The 16411-nt window shown below is 41.0% G+C and overlaps 1 protein-coding gene across 1 annotated transcript in view; it reads right to left on the minus strand.

Annotated features, from left to right (window-relative positions):
* ADAM12 (ADAM metallopeptidase domain 12) overlaps nucleotides 1-16411 on the minus strand; it is a 377462-nt gene that overhangs the window by 125417 nt on the left and 235634 nt on the right. The window lies entirely within an intron of this gene.

Consider the following 16411-nt stretch of genomic DNA (forward strand, 5'->3'; position numbering starts at 1 on the left):
TTGTTCTGCCCAACAAAACCCACCTTGACTTTGCTAAGAAAAAGCACCAGATGCAATTGAGTAATGAAGAAAACCAGACACCACCATGGGAAAGGGGCTAAGATGATCTCTTGGTCTCAACGTAGATGACAAAATTCTCAGATCACCTAAAAGGCGATGAAAGGAGGGTGATGGGGTTAAGGGGTTGCAGGGACATTTATTATTCTGTTGAGCTTTTTCATATTAATTTTAGAAGTTCTTTATATACTCAGGATATTAACACTCTGCCTGTTATTACATGGGAAATGTCTTTTAACTTTGCTTATGATATTTTTTGTTCAGAGTTTCCGATGTATATCCATTTAAATGCATTTGTCTCTCTCTTCATGCATTTTTTGTATAGCTCAAGGTGGCTGTTTTCAGGATCACAAATACGTCCTTCTTTATTTTCTTCTATCTTTATAGTCTTATAATTAGCTCTTTAATCCATCTGGAATTAATTTTTGTGGGAGTGTGAGGTTCAATGCTAACTTTCCCCTACAAATGAGAGGCAGCTGTGCTTTGCTGCCATTTTTTCCTTTTCTCCGTGATGTGACATGCTACCTTGGCATATATCAAAGGCCCACAATATGTTTGTGGCACCACTTTTGTACTCTTCGTGCTAGCCCACTGAAACAGACATCCATTTGTCTGTTTCTGTGCCAATTCCACACTGTTCCAATGACTATTGCTCTATACTCTATTTTGATATCAGATAGAGTACGTTGTCCTTTAAAATTAAGATGAAATTCACATGCCATAAAACTCACCTTTTAAAAGCATATATAATCAGTGAGTTTTGTTGTATATTCACAATATTATATACTCATCACCACTAATTGATTCTAAAACCTTTCTGTCACCTCAGAAAGAAACCTCATATTCATTAGCAGTCACTTCCCATTCCCTGCTCCTCCATCTCTGGCAACCATTAACCTGCTTTCTATCTCTATGGACTTGCCTGCTCTGTTATTTTATAGAAATGGAATCATACAATAAGTGCCTTTTGTGACTGGCTTCTTTCACTTAAGCATGGTGTTTTCAAGTTCATTCATACTGAGGCATGCATTAGAATGTCATTCCTTTTCTATGGCTGAATCACCTTCTACCGTGTGGATGAAAACATATTTTGCTCATCCAATTGATGAGCACATGAGTTGTTTCTACTTTTTGACTATTATGAGTAATGTTACTATGAACACATGTGTACACATTTTTGTAAGGATGTGTTTTCAGTTCTCTTGGATATGTACTATGAGTAGACATATGGGTCTAAAAGTAAAGTTGCTGGTTATATGGAAACTCAATGTTTAACTCTTTAAAGTACTGCCAAACTATTCTGTTAAGCAGCTGAACCCTTTTACATTCCTGTGAGCATTAGATGAGGGCTCTAATTTCCCCACATACTCACCAACACTTGTTGTTGTTTATCTTTTCCATTATAGCCATTCTAGTGGATATAAAGTGGTATTTCAATGTGGTTTTTGTTTTAATTTTCTTAATCACTAACGATGTTGGGCATCTTTTCATGTGCTTGTTGTCCATTTTTATACCTTCTTTGAAGAAATGTCTACTCAAATCCTTTGCTTATTTGTAAATTGGATTTTGGTGTTTTTATTGTTGAGTTAGAAGAATTCTTCATATATTTTCAGTACTAGACCCTTATTAGATATAAGATTTACAGATACTTTCTCCCATTTTGTGAGTTGTCATTTTACTTTCTTTTTTTAATTTTTATTTTATTTTTTTTGAGACAGAGCCTTGCTCTGTCACCTAGGCTGGAGTACAGTGGTGTGATCTCGGCTCATTGCAACCTCTGCTTCCCAGGTTCAAGTGATTCTCTTGCCTCAGCCACTGGAATAGCTGGGATTACAGGCACATGCCATCACACCCAGCTACTTTTTGTATTTTTTTGTAGCGATGGAGTTTCACCATACTGGCCAGGCTGGTCTTGAACTACCAACATCAAGTGATCTGCCTGCTTCAGCCTCCCAAAGTGCTGGGATTACAGGCGTGAGCCATCAGGACCGGCCCCTTTTACTTTCTTGATTGTATCTTTTGAAGCTCAAAGTTTTTTATTTGATGAGATCTTATCTATTTTTTTCTTTGGCTGCTTATGCTTCTGGTGCCGTATCTAAGAAACCATTACTTAACCTAAGGTCATAAAGATCTACACGTATACTTTTTTTAAAGAGTTGTATGGGTTTAGCTATTATATTTAGATCTTTAACCATCTTGAATTAATTTTTGTATGTAGCTTGAAGTACAGGTCCAACTTCATTCTTCGGCATGTGGACAGCTAGTTGTTCCAGAACCATTTGTTGAAACACCTACTCTTTTTTCTATTGAATTGTCTTAGTGACTTTCTCCAAATTGTTTTCTTTTGGTACCATTCTTTTCTCAAAAGTTTCTTGGTTATCATTCCCCATTTTCTCTTCAGATGAATTAAAGAATCCAATTTTAAGCTACACAATAATCCATTGAGATCTCAGTTTGTACTACACTGAAGTATAGGTCAGTTTGGGAAGAACTTATATTTTCACAATAAGCAGTTTTTCTATTCTGTACATGGTAAGCAGGCCTCTCCTTTTAACAAGGTCATTTTTATGTCCTTTAGTCTAGTTTTAGATTTTTTTTTCCATGTGGCTATTGGAAAACTTTCGTTAAGCTTATGCATAGATATTGTACAGATTTGCTGCTATCATAAATAGGATCTTTTTTTCCTATTTTGTCTTACATATAATTATTTTTCATGTGAAGGAAAGCTTTTGATTTTGTGAGTTGGTCTTATATTGGGCACTTTTGCCACACCATCCTATCAGTTTGTCAGTTTGTAGTGTATCTTTTTTCTATGTTGCAGATTATATAAATTGCAAACAATGAAAGTACCGTGGGCTTCTTTATGGATCCTTCATGCAACACTGAAGAGTGAAATGGCTAGGCGTGCAGGGGCCATGGCAGGAGAGGACTTGCCTACAGAGGGAAAGCATGTGCAAAGATAGTGGGCGCTGGGGGTGGGGAGTGGCATTCAGGGGTGGGGTTAGTTCTGCTGGGCTGGAAGATTCAGGTGCAGGAGCGTAGCTCTCACGGTGTCCTGTTCCTCCCCCAGAGAACCTGCCATCTTCAATAAGCATGTGGCTTAGGAAAGGATACATCAGGCTTCCACCCAGGCCATCGGGGAAGGCAAAAACCTTGCTACCAGTTCACCTCCTTAGCTTCTGTGTGACATATATTTTGAATGGCTCCAGGGTCCTCTCACTCTAGATAACTCTTAGTTGGGTTGTAGGGGAAGCATGATAATTCTCTTACTATGAGGGGGTTATATAATTGGATCATAATGCTCTGGGGCATCAGGGGGATCCTAGTAACCTCCCAGGCTGGGCTTCACTGGTAGGGATTTTAGCCCTGGGCACATGGCAGGCATCAAAGCGGAAGACGATGCAGAAAGTGAAAGGTTGGCAGCTGCTGTTAGGATTTCGGCTGCTCAAGGTAACCAGAATCACTGGGTTTTGACTGTCACAGATCTTTGGGGTCACATACATTACAGAATTTCCTCCATTTTAGAGGAATGTGAAATGCTACTCTAAGTAGCTAAACACTGGTTAAAAAATTGAAAACCAAATGGTGACAATGATTTTAATTACTGACCTCTGAAATTTCAAGCTCATTTACACTCAATCTCAATTTATTTTAATAGATTATTTATTAAATGTACTTTCAAATTAAATACACAGATATATAAGCTCGTTAAAGCATGAGCTTAGAACAAATTAGTATCAAATTAATTTCCAGTTCAACAACTCAGCTGAAGTATTGCTTATGAAGGAGGAGGGGGGTGGATTTTAGCTCTCATAAACTGTTGCTTAAGGTAAACAATATCAGTCATTAGTAGAGTTAACAACTGATTTCCAGCTTTAACATCACTTTTGTATCACCTTCAGACAGTTGACTAACAAGTCCATTGTTCATTCCTGACAGTGATTAACTTCTTAGATTACTGATCATAATTATTAGAACTCCAAATTCTAGATTTTCCAAGGCAATCACAATTTCATGAAATTTAATTTTTTTCAATATGTCTCATTAAATGTTTAAACAAATGTGATTTAGTTTTCATAACATAAGTCAACACACAGATAATCTCACAACTCAGCAAAACATGGTTGTTACACCATGCATCACGTGGTTGGTTGGGAAATTTGATTATGGGGAGTGGAGGAGATGCAGTCTTCAACCCCTGGGGGTTGGGGATGACCCTCTTAGTGACAAACGCAGAGAGAGAGTACAGGCTACATCACCACTAGTGGCCAGCAGTGGCCGCTCGAGACAATCTCCAGGTGAGTGTGTGCCCTGCCCAAGGGCGCACCTCTGAGTGCACTAATGCTAAAAGGCGGGCACCAACCAGGCCTTGTGGGTTCACAACACTGGGTTTGCTGGGTCTGAATATGCACACCAGAAAGAGACCCAGCAGGGAGCCATCATGCCTAAGAGGGTCTTACGCCCAGGGTCCCCTGACCTGTTGATCACCACATGGCCCTTACCAGCCAGCTGTGGCCACAGTCCTCTGCAGACCTTCCGACACTGCATCCCTTTTCCTCTCTCTGATTGCCTCAAAGGCGCCAAACTGTATAGCTCTTTGTCTCTAAAGACATTGTCTTATGTCTCTAAAGACACTGCTGAACAAGACATGGTCCCACTAGGCCAGGCCGTCTTTGCCTAGTTCTGCTGATCCAAGACATTCTATTTCTACCAACGAAACACAACACAGAAAAAGAGCCCCAAACATGCATAACCACAAAATTACATCTTTTCCTTTTCAAAAAACCTCTAACCATGTATTTTATATACTTATTACTTAACCTAATGCATTTTCCCACTCCAGTAGAACAACTTTTCCTTCTGTTTAACACTCAATCAAATATAATGGTGGGTAAGAGGAAGATGCAATAAGAACTCTTGAACTTGAAAATTGGTAGCCCTCAACTCTACGCCATGTGGGAAGTAAAATCAAACGTCTGTTACCCAACTCTCAGTGGACTAGAAGGAAAGGCATTTTATATGCTTAAGTGGTAACAAAGATGGCTTGACCTTGCGATTAGAAAGGAATGCTACCAGACAAAGTCTGTTAGGGAGTACGCCAAATGAAAATTATTCTGAATGCTTTCTGTAGGGGAACTTTGTAGGGTCTTCCCAGACTCCTTGCCATATGGAATGTGCCAAACTATCTTGATTTAGTGCTTGAATCACACAATGTTCTAGCCAGAAGGAAGCTTTGGGTCATCTAAGGCCAACCTTTCTCTTTTAGCCAGTCCCTTCCCTGAATAGATGGGAAACCAAGGCCTAAATAACCATCAAAGGTCACAGAGCTGGTTAATGGTAGGGCAAGAACTAAAATCCAGGCCTCTCAACTCCAGGCCAGATGCTTCCCTCCATACCTGGCAGTCAGAAACATGAGTTTCTCTCTCTTTTAGAAAAGAAAAGCGGCCGGGACCAGCTCAGTCGGGGAGACCCTAACCCAGTGGCACTAGAGGAATTAAAGACACACACACAGAAATATAGAGGTGTGGAGTGGGAAATCAGGAGTCTCACAGCCTTCAGAGCTGAGAGCCCTGAACAGAGATTTACCCATGTATTTACTGACAGCAAGCCCGTGATAAGCATTGTTTCTACAGATTATAGATTAACTAAAAGTATTCCTTATGGGAAACAAAGGGATGGGTTGAAATAAAGGGATGGGTTGGACTAGTTATCTGCAGCAGGAGCATGTCCTTAAGGCACAGACCCCTCATGCTATTGTTTGTGGTTTAAGAACGCCTTTAAGTGGTTTACCCGCCCTGGGTTCCTTGCCCTCATTCCGGTAAACCCACAACCTTCCAGCATGGGTGTCTTGGCCATCACAAACATGTCATAGTGCAGGAGACATTTTCTTTATGGTCAGTTTTGGGGCCAGGATATGGCCAGATTTTGGGGGGGTCTGTTCCCAACAAAAAGTTGTCACCTAAAATCCATACATGGGTGGAATGCTTTTCCTGAGTACTGCGGAGCCTCATTACAGTGTCACTCACGGCATCATAGGAAAGTGAAGTCATTTCCAAACTCAGAGAAAAGCCCATAAATAGGAGGGGTCAAGGGTGGGTAAGCGTACATGTGTATGGGTGTATGTGTGTCTACAGGTGTGTATGTGTATATATGTGGGCATGTATGTATATTTGTGTGTGTGCATGTGCATGGATGTGTATGTATATGGGTTGTGTGGGTGTGCACGTATATATATGCATGTGTGCATATGGGTGTGCATGTGTATATGGTGTGCATGTGTGTATGTGTGTATACGGTGTGCATGTGTGAATATGCATGTGTGTATATGGTGTGTATGTGTGTATACGCAGTGTATGGTGTGCATGTGTGTATGTGTGTAGGGTGCATGTGTGTATATGTGTGTGAATATGGTGTGTGTGTATATGTGTGTGAATATGGTGTGCATGTGTGTATATGTGTGGATATGGGTGTGCATGTGTGTATATGTATGTGTGTATATGGGTATGCATGTGTGTATATGTGGACACATGTGTATATTTGTGTGTATGTGCATGTGTATGTATATGGGAGTGGGTGTGTGTGTGTATGTATGTGTGTATATGGTGTGCATATGTGTATATGTATGTGCATATATGGGTGTGCATGTGTGTATATGTGTGCATGTGGGTATGTATGTGTATATGCATTGTGTGTATATGGGTTTGTGTGTATGTGTGTTTCTGGGTGTGTATATGTACATGCATGTCTGTTGCCAGCCTGCATTTCAGCATGACTGCAGTCAGGTCCTTATTCCCTTGCACGCAAGCCCCAACATACTATATGTTTGCTTAAGAATAAAACAAGGTGACAATGCATCTGAGCAAAGAAAAAGTGACTTTGCAGCTCTGTGTGTTTCTATAACTGGGCTACATTACACTTAGTCCTGAGAGTGTGCAGGGCAGGATCATGAAGCAATAAGTCACCACACCCATCCTCCAAGGATCTCTGCTCCCATGTCCATAACAAGAACCATGTCTGGTTAAAAGACTATCAAGAACTAACCTCAGGGGCCCCTGAAATCATTTTGCTGTGCTACAATTCTGCAGACAGAACAAACGCTTACAAAATCACGTTCACAGTCTTTGAGATCTCCAGGCAAACTGGGCCTGGGAACAGCACGTCTGCAATAGTGAGACCACTAGATCCATCCAGAATTGGAAATCTTGAGGTTGAGTCTTGGAGTCTCAGTTTTTAATCTGTGTAATGGGACAGGCACTTAGTTGTCCAGAGCTTTGTGGATCAAATGAACATGACATGGGGATGCAATTCATAAAATGTAAGGCATTATTACAAATCTGGAATATGAACATAAATATTTTAAACCCACTCTGCTGTAAGCTCTATTTTCCACCTGCTATTTTCCTCTACACTGACCATTGCTCAGTGTATTTTTGTTGAATGAATGAATGAATGAATGGATGTGCATGAGAGAAACTGACCCATTAGAGAGAAGGGAGGGTTATTTGCTTATACCCTGTCACTTGGCTCTAACTCCCAACTGCAAATCTTCTTGGATATTGTGTGAAAATGCACACGAAGGGGTTAGCAGGGGCAGGGGTCAGAAGACCTATGGGGCCATTTGCAATTTGATGGAGACACACAAGCCTGAACAACTCAGTTATCAGCATGTTCATCTACCTTACTCTCAGCTGCATCCCAGCTTCTCATCTGTTCTCAGAATCTACAAGGGATTTCAGAAGGAACACATGGTACAGCGTGGGGAAGAAGTGCTATGAAATGATCACTGGCATAGCAGTGGCCATGGCTGGCTCACTTCTCTAAAGCCCTGACTGCGTGCCAGGCTCGGTGTCTGTTTCATTGTCACATCCCACAGCTGATTAAGTGCTTGAGCTGGGATTTGAACCTGGGTAGTCGGACTCTGGCTTGTGATCCCAACTGTGGAGTATACTGTCTCTAGACAGAAGGTCTATCTTAGAGCCTGCCCTTTCCTGACAATTTTATGGAAGAAAAGTCACTAAAACAGTGAGTTCCTCTGGAAACATGGGTTTGCCCCTTGCATTGTTTGACTCCCAAAGCATCTCTGTTATGGGCACACCATGTCATATGTTGTTAGAGTGTATGTTCCCTGAGGACATCCTCCCTTCCGCAGACTTGCCACAGAGTAAGGATGTTTACTGGTCTGAGTTCAGTTGGGCCTTGGAGTGATGCACTTAGTGAATCTCCAGAGGCCTGTTCTGGCCTCTCCTCTCCTCATATTCCAGGACTTTGGTTCAGCTGAACATACTCTGCTCTCCCCCAAGAGCATTCTCTAGGTGTCTCTCATTGTAAATGAATGCCACCCCCTTCCCCAATCCACCCCATTGCAGTTTTATAGACTAATTCCATTACAACAAACACCATAGCCAGAAACGTATAACCGAGACTCAGTGTTTTGTTCCAAGTGAACTGGAGGCGTGTAGCACAGCATATAGGAGCTGAGACTCTCCCATCCAAGAGATACCCAGGCCAGACCCTGCTTAGCTTCCAAGATCAGATAAGATCAGGCTCATTCTGGGTAGGATGGCCTCAGACTAGGAGCTCAGATTCTCGAGTCAGACTATTTGGGTTTGAATCCTTATTAACTGCAGGTGTGGCCTAGTTATTTAACCCCTCGAGGTCTCAGTATTCTCATCTGGGTATAAAGATAGAAAAAATTAATCTTTGGTGAAGATCAAACAACAGAATATATAAAAAGTTCTGTGCACAGTGTCTTGCCTATTGTCGATATTTACTCAATGTTGGCTACCGCATTGGACACTCAGTAAACATTTGTTGAATAAGTGGATGAATGAATGACTGAATAAACACACACATGCGTGAAAAGGTAGGGGCTGTCACCATTGTGGAAGATGATACTGGCCTAAGAAATTTGAGTTTGATTGAGGAGGCATTGGGGGAAGCTGCTGATGATTTGGGAGGATCAAAATGTAAATGCAATCTTGTGACATAAATAGAAAGATGTTTTAGAAGGATCATTCAGGCAGGAGTGGGGTCTGGATTAAAGCTAGGTGAGATTGGGAGTGGGGAGAAAAAGTCAGGCGGCTAAAACATCTTGCAGCTGTGAGGAAGGGAGGGCCTGAGCTGGTGCAGCCATGTGACGGTGGACAGGAAAGGGTGTGGAATGTGCTATGGAGGTAGGAGTCACCACAGGACCTGGGTGAAGACCCAAGGGAGAGAAGGCACTGGTGTTGAGTGCCTCGGCCAGTGGGACAGCACAGCAGCCTGTGAGGGAGAGGCAGGCAGGGAGAACTGGTGAGTTAGGTATGTGTGGAATACAACAACAGCAGGGAAATTCAATCCATTCTCAATGATGTTTTAAGAATACGATGATGGGCCTGGCTTGTGGAGTCCTAGTTAGGTAGGGGGAGTCAGACTAACAGGATTGGGGGAAAGCAAAATGAAGAAGCAGATAAACTATAAGTCTGTCTTTCTTCATGGTCCAATACACATATCCCTCCTGTGCACATAACTCACAATCTTCCTGCGCTCAGGTATCACCAGACCCCCAGCTGATAGAAAATTGCAAGTTAGTTCAATGCAACCTTCGTGTTATCAACATTGCACAAAACTCTCTTCAGCACACGGCACAAGCACCATCCTATAAAATCTCCAGCAAACCTTTGTCTCCTTGCAGTCAGCTCCTCTCTTGCTGGCCTGCCCATTGCTCCTTTGCAATGTATTTTCCTATGATCTCTAATAAATCTCCCTTTCTTTACCTACAACTGTCTTGGTAAATTCTTCTTACTCCCATGCTGCTGGCCCAGATAGCCACTGCCCACCCGCAACAGCACTTACACTTGATACACTTATGAGATGTGCATGATCTCTGACTTTCCCCTTCCCTCCAGGATTATCTTTTCATCTCTGTTAGATGCTCTCTAACTGTAATAAACTGTGGTTAACTCCTGACATTCATCGCCCTGATGTGTTTAGTCCAAGCCAGTTGTAGAAGATACTATCCCTTTCTGACAATCAGTAGTTGCCATGGAAATGAATGGGATGTCACCCAAACAACACTTTTGGCCAAAATATTAGATTCTATCCTCACCTGATGGTCCAGGCTCAGTTCATCTCAGCTGGTCTCCTTTGACACTATCAAAGCAAATGCTCTATATTTTTTCCAGTGAGAAACATATACCACGAATGAAACTTTTTTGGGTCCTGATCACGTCCAGGGGTGAGACATTTTTTTCTTCCTTTCATTCCATGCACCTGGCCTCTGCTGCCATCTTCTCTCACCTGGGCTTCAGGCTCTTCTACAAGAGGGCCCTGCCTGACCCTGACAGGGCAGGGGACCCTCCCCCTCCCCTCCTGTTCGCTCTGACTACAATTTCATGCTGGAGCCACGGGGTGCTTTTCAAAGCCCAAACATAGTCATGACATGCCTTGGGGAAGGCCTTTTAGTGGTCTCCTAATGTTTATCACAACCAAGGCTGTCACCATGGTCTTCAGGTCCTATACGCTCTGACTTTCATTAGCTTTTAAACACTTCCTTCCCCTCACCTGCCACCCCAGGTAAAACTCAGCAGCAGCCCAGAATGTTTCTCCTCCTGTCCCCCAGTTCATGCCTTCTCAGCCTCCAGCTGTTGGTTCACATGTTCCTTTCCCTGTAAAGCCTTCCATGATCCCTCAGACCAGACTAGGGCCCCGTGGCCTTTCCTTTGGTGCACTTAGCCCAGATGTTAATTATGTTTGTGATTACCAGGATAAGGGCAGTCTTCTTCCTCTAGCCTCCCCCCACCCATGGGTTCCCTTGTCTGTTTCAATCCCTGCTGTGTTCTCAGTGTAAGGGGGCATGTGAACAGGTCATGGTGCTTGGTTGACAACATGCATGTAACAGACGAATGTATTCCCTCCAAAGCACTGACAGCATCTAGCCTTTCTGGGGGCCTCTGCCAGCCTTTCCCAGAGCTGTCTTTTGGCACATAAACAGCAGAAATGTCACGTGGATAGTCTCCCACAGGCCTTATTAAAAGTAACAGTATAAAACACAATCTCCCTTTAGATGTGGTCAGCAAAGGATAAAGCCACAAATATTTTATCCTGTCAGGACAGTTGAGAAAAAAGATGTGATTAACTCCAAAATTAAAATCAGCCACTCTTCTGAGTCAACCAGCTTATACCAATTGTCGAGATATTAAAAAAAAAAAAAAAAAAAAAAAAAAAGCACTATACGCTATAGCCACCAAAAAGTGGTTCTTATTTTATATATAATTTTAAATTTAGGAAAATTCACCGTGTGCTGACTTTAGCAGATAAGGAGATGAGTCAGCAAATTTCTTTTTGTTTTCCAGCCTGATTCAATAAAAACAAAACCCTAAAATCTGCATCTGGGTCCTCACCACGAAAAACAATACAAGGCCTCAGACCCTCCTTAAGGGCCTCCTGCTGGAAGGACCAGCTGTTCTGGGCTGTGGGTTTTACTTAGTGAACAACAGTGTTCACTCCCCATCTTTACTGTAACAAGGCTGACTGCTTGGAAAGGCATTCAGAGGAATGAGGAAAGGGAACGACTGGGTTAAAAGAAAAGTCACCATTTTTCTAATTATAAAAGCAACATGGGCTTGATGCTTCTGGAGATTTGCGGGTGCCAATTAATCTATCTTTCAGTTGCTTCCCCTAGTGGAGATGATCCACAGAGTCAGATGAAGATCAAAATACAGCATCAGCTTAATGACTACCAAAAAAAGAGGCTTCTGGTATATTCTGGAGAGGATACTAGTTTAGGCCTAGACAGTAGAGAGGCTTCCTGCAATTTCCAATTTCCGTCCTCCCCACACCCCAACCTCTTTCCCCTTCTTCCCAGCCAAAGCCTCAGGACCCATCTTGGGGAAGGTGGAGATGAGGAACGCTGCTGCCTAGAGGACTCCATGGAGGGAGGGAGCGGCAAGTCTCACCCACTACTGACTTCAAGGGCTGCCCAACACAGGGGCTGCAGCCACTCCCCAGTTAGCAGGGACCAGGGATTTTCAGGGCCTGTCTCCTCCCACCCTCTTCCCTGTAAAGAGACAGTTCCACGGGGAGGACTAGGGGAAGAGGAGGGGAATGGAGCAGACATTCACCCTTTCACACAGTCACCACATGGAAAAGGAGGAGAGGAAAAATGTGAGCCCCTGCTCCTGTGCACACGTGAATCAGAGAGCCCAGAAAAGCACAGAGTCCCGCACCACATGGAGACAACCACTATCAATATCCTGGAGCCCTTCCATCAGGGCTGTTTACTAAGATGCCTGGATATGTAGCTTTCAGCTTTTGCAATCCAAATCCCAAACAGATCTGGCAGCTGCTGAACCTCTGTTTCTCTAGTCCTCTATTTCTTCACCTTCTCACTTACTGCATTTTTCCTCCCAAGTGAGAAAAAGGGGAAAAAGTACTGTGATAGTGAACATTGAGTATCAACTTGATTGGATTGAAGGATGCAAAGTATTATTCCTGGGTGTGTCTGTGAGGGTGTTGCCAAAGGAGATCAACATTTGAGTCAGTGGACGGGGAGAGGCCTACCCATCCTCAATGGGTGGGCACCATCTAATCAGCTGCCAGCATGGCTAGATTAAAGCAGGCAGAGGAATGTGGAAGGACTAGAGTGGCTGAGTCTTCTGGCCTTCACCTTTCTCCTGTGCTGAATGCTTCCTGCCCTTGAACATCGGACTTCAAGTTCTTCAGCTTTTGGACCCTTGGACCTACACCAGTGGTTTGCCAGGGGCTCTTGGGCCTTCAGCCACAGACTGAAGGCTGCACCATAGGCTTTCATACTTTTGAGGTTTTGGGATTTGGACTGGCGTCCTTACTCCTCAGCCTGCAGATGGCCGATTGTGAGGCCTTATCTTGTGATCGTGTGAGTCAGTACTCCTTAATAAACTCCCCTTCATATATACATCTATCCTATTAGTTCTATCCCTCTAGAGAACCCCGACTAATACAAATGCCTAAGAAAAAGAAAAGTAGTATGGGAGATTGAAACAGAATGTACAAAAGCATTCAAATAACTTTGGAAGCATATTTTACACGTTCTAGAGATGTCCGTATTAGACAAGCACTGTTCACCGTCATAGATGGTGGCCGTTTGGAAAACTGGGGCCTATTGTGGTATTTCTGAGATCTCTCTTTTCTGTTTCTTTCTGAAATAACAATTTACACTGTGGAGACAGCCTTAGTGCTGAGTCTGAAAACATATTTTAAGTGAGATCTTAGTGGGGTAAAAGAGAACAAAAATGTCAAATATGAACTCATGACCCTGCCTATGAGGTTGATCCACAGATCTTTACTTTAGGACTCCATCTTTCTCTGTACTCTAGGTTCTTAGATATCCATCTGCCTACAGAACACCTCTACTTGGCTGTCCTATGACAAACACAACACTGACAAACCAAGACTCATCTCCTCTGCCTTCCAACCAACAATTGCTCCTTAATGGTACCAGTGAGAAACAAATTGCCCATCCAACGGCTTAAGTGGAAGGGAAAGTCCCACTGATGACACCTCCGCTACCCCCTATCCCTTGATCCTGTCTCCTTTGACTTCCCAAGCACTCTTGACTCTGGCCAGTTGCTGACCATTCCAAGGCCCACTTCTGTAGGCAAAATTTTCACTAACTACAATGGACCCATAAGAAATCTTCCCATCTTCTGTCTACCAATATTCCTACCCATCTTTCTTCCATTCTGTCGTCAGAGACCCTTTCTGAACTGAACAGGCCATTCTGCTGCATGAGAACTTCCTATGGCTCCCAATTCTCAATAGGTAAAGTTGAAACTCTTTAGTATTGAAAGGTTTCATCCCCATCATGCTGTTCTTCTTTGCCCACTTTTAAAGACCCAGATTAATGTTACTTCCTTAGTGAAATGGCCTCCAAAGAATTAAAATCAGCCACAGTTAAAATACCACAATGGTATTTTGTACTCTTCTCCTATTATAGTAATTATATTAAAACATGTTTTTTAAATGTCTTTAAAATGCTCTGTGCCTCTCCAGTAGAATTTATATGCTGAGGAATATATTTTAGTCAGCCTATCTCCCCACAGCCTAACAGTGTCTGCAAACAGGAGGTGCTGAATAAATGTTTGCTGAGTGAATAGATGAAGAAATCAATTTTACATGGCATCACCTAAGACAATGCAATGCTAGATGGATAATTTTATTAAAAATCTAGTATATGCAAGATGCTATGTGAGGCTCTATGGGGGTAGGAAAGGGATAGATAGCATTCCCCACTCACAAAAGCTATTATAGTCTCTATAAGAAACAGTATAGGTTATCATAGAAGAAATACTATCAGTTATAATACTTTTAATCTGAAGATATTAATGGATTGAATTACCTTAGTAGATATACTAATATTGAACTATCCTTGCATTCTTCAGTTAAGTATAATTTGGTCAGAAAGTATTTTAAAAATATGTACTGGATAGGGTTTGTAAAGTTTACTTAGGATTTTTGCAACTATGTCCATAATTGAAACTAGTCTGTAGGATTCATTCTGTGCATGCCCTTTTTCTTGTTTTAGTAGCTCCTTCCACCCCCTCCTTTAAAGAAATTATTCTTTTTTTCTCAGGAACTATTTGTCTCTTATATGTTAGCTAAAACTCACTGGTTAAATCATTTGAGTCTGATCTTATTTTTGTAAGTAAATATTAAAAATACTATTAAAAATTTAATTTCTTCATATAGTTATATTTAAATTTTCTTCTTTCGCCTTGAACCAGTGTTAACAATTTTACATTTTTAAGAAAATGGTTAGTATTGTTCACAACATTCTTGTGATTTAAAAAATCTCTGAATAACAATACTTATATCCCTCTTTGCATTCTTAATATTATTTACTTAGGAATTCTTTCTTTCTTGATTAATTTGGTAAATGTTTTGTCCATTTTATGAATATTTTCAAAGCACCAGCTTTTGGTTTAATTTATCTTCTCTCTTGAGTTTTTTTTTTGGGGGGGGTCTTTCTTTTCATTAATTTCTGCTCATTTAAAAAATCTTCATTTCTGAGAGAGGTATATTTAAATCTCCCACTCTGTGAATGTGTCCAGACATTTTCAGTGACTTGCTTTGTAAATTAAGCTTATCAACTTTACATCTAGAGACTTTTCTTTTGAGGAAAAATTGCAACATGTTGTCTGTATTGAAAGTTTTTTTGGTAACCTTCTAGGAACCAAAAAAGCTTTAGTCAATAATGTCTAATCTTTAATGGTTTTTTGTTTTGTTTCAGATTTTAAGAAATCCTTTCCTTAGGAGCTGGGCTAAAGCTTAGTTCTAGATGAATCTATATAATTAGATTAAATGTTATACCTGGATTCTGTCATTTATTGTTTTATATATTTTGAGACAATTTTGCTAACATATACAGTTTCAAAATTCTTTTACTACCCTTCTAAATTGCTCCTTTTATCATTACAGAATTACCCTATTATCCCTATTCATGTCATTTTTGCCTTAAGGTCTAGCTTCTCTGATGTTACCACTACAGCAGCTTTTTTTTTTTTTTTGGATTAAGATTTGTCTACAATATCTTTTTCCATTCCTTTTCTTTGTTTTCACAGCCATTTTATATTTTGGGTGTGAATCTTGTAAAAATGATGCAGCTGGATTTTATTTTAAATTCTATGCAGATTATCTGTTTTCATTTTCACAAAGAGATTCCATCTATTTACATATAATGAGATTAATATGTTGACTCATTTTTATCTTACTATTTCATGATTTTCTATTCTTTAAATAGTTATACTTAAAATTGCAGGACACGCTCTTATCAAAATCTAAAGTTAATCAGCATGTCTATTATTCTCTAGCACAATACAAATTCTTAAACCATTTTAAATCTATTAGCTCATCTGGTTTTAAACCACCCAAATTTGGTCACTGTTGTAACAGTCATTTTAAGAAGCTTATTTAAATTTATTCACATGCATTATTTTGCTTAGTAGTGCCTCTGACTTCCTGTCCTTGCTGCTGCTGATCAATTTCCTTCCTACTGAGCTATTCTTTGTTAGTTATCCTTTGGTATATACCTTCGTTGGAATCTGAGGGTAGTAAATTCTCTCATCTTTGTATGAACATGTCTATTTCATTTTTATTCTTATAAAATAATTAATGAATATAGGATTGAGACTGACAATAATTTTCCCTTAATTCTCAAGTTTTAATTGCATAGTTACTAATGAAAAGTTTGTTGTTGGTTTAGTTGTCATTATTTTGTACAAATCTCTCTTTTGCCTCAAGTGGTTTCAAGAGTTCATCTTTGGTGTTCTGCATATTCATCATAAGCTGTCTTGGAGTGTGTTTAGTTTAGTTATTCCTCCTGCTTGACTTGGTGGAT

This window comes from Macaca thibetana, chromosome 9 (assembly GCF_024542745.1).
Source record: "Macaca thibetana thibetana isolate TM-01 chromosome 9, ASM2454274v1, whole genome shotgun sequence".
Lineage (NCBI taxonomy): Eukaryota > Metazoa > Chordata > Mammalia > Primates > Cercopithecidae > Macaca > Macaca thibetana.